This window comes from Littorina saxatilis, linkage group LG12 (genome assembly GCF_037325665.1).
Source record: "Littorina saxatilis isolate snail1 linkage group LG12, US_GU_Lsax_2.0, whole genome shotgun sequence".
NCBI lineage: Eukaryota > Metazoa > Mollusca > Gastropoda > Littorinimorpha > Littorinidae > Littorina > Littorina saxatilis.
This window is the reverse complement of record NC_090256.1, coordinates 67,008,568-67,011,887: the sequence shown is the minus strand read 5'-3', so window position 1 is coordinate 67,011,887 and position 3,320 is coordinate 67,008,568. Positions and strand designations below refer to the sequence as shown.

The window sequence follows — 3,320 nt, the reverse complement described above, 5'->3', positions numbered from 1 at the left end:
AGAATAATAAAAAAAAAAAAAAAAAAAAAAAACAAACAAACACTTAGTGTCCTTAGTGCCCCGGCGCAATCCCAACCCACCATCTCCCCCCCCCCCCCCTCCCCCGCCCCTCGTCTCTGGTGTCTAAATGTTGACAAGTGCTCGTTTTGATGAGTTTGCAGTGATTTTAGGGAGGTGAATTGCACACACACACACACACACACACACACACACACACACACACACACACACACACACACACACACACACACACACAGTGACAGTGTCTGCATATATTTTTGTTTTTTACCCCATAAATTAACTCTGCACAGAGCAAACATAGTAACTACTAAAATATTAAGCAGGATTTGGTAAAAAAGTAAAAGTGACCAAAACTCATGATATTTTTGTGAGACGCAAATTGCCTACGCTCAGTAAGAACCCCCCTCAGAACTCACCGGCTGATACAAAAATCAGGACAGCGCCAAATAGCAGTGTTTCTTTCTCCATCATACCCGTACAGCTCTCACGTCCTCTGCAGTTTGATCTCTGTTCTTGTCTTTCAAACAGGGTCGAAGATTGTCCACAGGTTGAAACACACAATGTACCGACAAGGCAGTACAAACAAGAAACGGAACCTCTCTAGGAATGGCTTGCTTCAAGTGACGTCGCACATAAATAAAATACAATGACGTCATTTCATTAATAGAAAAGAACAATAAATACTCGGCTCACACGACCCTACTGTTCAAAGTCTTGGCCAGCAGATAGACGTTGCGGGGAAGACGGGACCGACAACGACGACTGAACCGAGACAGGTGTGTGTTCGGCGTCATTGCGCGTACTGACACAAGTAGCGTTTGCGGGAAGAACGAGCGCCAGTGGCCAGAAGAAGAAAACTCCTGGACGCCCGAACGAAAGGTTTTGATGCGACTTGAAGAGGTGAAGCCCATCGGGGCATGTTTTGGGTGGTGGGGAACACGCATTTCAGTGATATAAATGATTCGTCTTGCACCTGGATCTTCCAGGTCTGTGACCTAATGAAATAAACACAGCTGTAGCGTGTTAGCCCATATATTTTATGTGTGTGTAAACTCGGAGGCAAAAGAAACGCAAATAAAGGATGCGTTAATTAAACCTTTATGGACTTGAAATAAAAAGAAAATAATGATACTAGCATGTTCTGCACGTGTTGTTTTAGCGGTCTTATCTTGTCAGAACCGTGTTTGCCGTTATCTGGGTCACACGTGAGGTCTTGTTGACGGGGATCCCAAACCGTCATGGGGACCACTTTCAGCACATGCACAATGTGGAAAAGCAGCTTTTCGTGTTCAGAGTGTTCAGGCAAGCTGTACCGTACTCACAAAACTGTTACAACATTCATTTCTGCGACACAGGCGCGATGCCGAGACTATCACCAGATCAGCGCCAACAGGCGATCGGGAGACTTGATGCCAGACAATCAGTTCAGCAAGTTGCTAGGGCATTTGGAGTAAATGTCACCACGGTTTATCGCCTGCAGCAACGTTTTCATGCCACTAACAGTACCTGCGACTTACCAGGACGTGGCAGACCCCGGGTAACAACAGCCTGACAAGATCGCCATCTTGTCCATCAACACCAGCGAGATGCATTCGAAACTGCCGCCAACACAGCCCGTAACACATTTGGGGTGCATGGACAACCCGTCAGTGCCAGAACTCTACGCCGACGCCTTGGTGGGCAGAACCTGGTAAATCGGCGTCCATCTCGACGTCCTGTCTTGACAGCTCAGCATCGCCTGGATCGTCTAGCCTGGGCCCAGCAGCATGCCCACTGGCGCCATCGGGACTGGCGGAGGATTCTTTTTTCGGACGAGAAGCGCTTTTACCTGGAACCTGGCGATGGGCGTGTCCGGATCTGGCGAAGAACTGGACAGCGGTTTGCTAACAATAACATCCTGCAGCATGATCGATGGGGACGTGCCAGCGTCATGATATGGGGCGCCATTGGTGTCAATTAGCGAGTGGGACCTGTCGTCTTTCAGAACGTCGGCCAAGGTCGTGGGAATGGTGTCTATGCAGACCGCTACATCAATCAAGTCCTGCGTCCCTATGTGGTTCCATTTGTCCAGAGGTACCGGAACTACCTGTTCCAGCAAGACAATGCCCGTCCCCATACTGCATGCGCTACCCAGGACAGGTTGCGTCACAACAGCGTGAACATTCTGCCTCATCCTGCTCGATCTCCGGATCTCAACCCAATCGAACACTTTTGGGACATCATGCAAAGAAGGATTAATGCCCTTGCCAGGAGACCCCGCACAGCAGCAGAACTGCGTGCTGCCGTGACCCAGGTGTGGGCTCAGGTCCCTCAGCAGCAAATTAATCACCTCGTCCTCTCCATGTACCGGAGGTGCGCCACAGTCATCAACGCCCAGGGAGGAGCAACACGCTATTGACTTTCAACAGTCTTCAAACAGTGTTCAGTGGAACATGGCACGTCATGCTCTCATCCCAATACACTTTTCCGTATGGTTTTTGTATCGGTCAATTCGTTTCCTTGTTATTGTTAACCCGAAATAATTAATTCGACATTAAAATTCATGGGTAACCCATCTTCACTGCAGCATTTGCGTTTCTTTTGCCTCTGAGTATATATGTGTGTGTGTATGTGTTTTTCTGCAGGGGCGGACCTAGGGGGGGGGGGTTCCTGGGTGCCCGGAACCCCCCCCCCCCCCCATCCGTTTTTTTTTTTACCTTGTTATCTTCCAGGAGAGGCCTCCGATTGACCTAAAAAATTAAAATTCCTTCAGCATCAGGGGGGGCTTCGCCCCCCAGACCCCCCACCAGGGCTTTGCCCCTGGACCCCTGCTCCAATTTGGACACCCTCCCTTATCCACAACTAGTTCCGCCCCTGTTCTGTGTGTGTGTGTGTCAGTGTGTATGTGTGTGTGTGTCTTAGTGTGTATGTGTGTGTGTATGTATGTGTGTGTGTGTGTCAGTGTGTATGTGTGTGTGTGTAGAGCGATATGTGTGTGTGTGTGTGTGTGTGTGTGTGTGTGTGTGTGTGTGTGTGAGAGAGGGAGAGGACCGTTTTGTGCAATAACGCATTATTTGAACACTTCCATGCCAAGTGATCAAAATATCGTTATTCTTGCAAAGGAACCGCTCCTGCAAAGGGTATGGTACCTATAGTAAACGCCCACCCCCAACTTTTGGGCAAAATTAGTGCAAAGGGGGGTGGGCGTATACAAGGTAGTTTACGGTAGTTGTGTAATTTGTTGGCTCAGGTTGCACCAGATCGGTCAATTGCCGTTATTTTGATCCACATTTGTCTTCTTAAACGTACTTTTTGGAAGG

At 48.7% G+C, this 3,320-nt stretch overlaps 1 long non-coding RNA gene across 1 annotated transcript in view; it reads left to right on the top strand.

Annotated features, from left to right (window-relative positions):
- Positions 1-2,581, top strand: part of LOC138982613 (uncharacterized) — an 8,305-nt gene extending 5,724 nt beyond the window's left edge. The window contains exon 2 of the long non-coding RNA XR_011460901.1: positions 550-2,581. This is a non-coding gene — a long non-coding RNA (uncharacterized lncRNA). The remainder of the gene's footprint in view (positions 1-549) is intronic.
- The last annotated feature ends 739 nt before the right edge of the window (positions 2,582-3,320 follow it).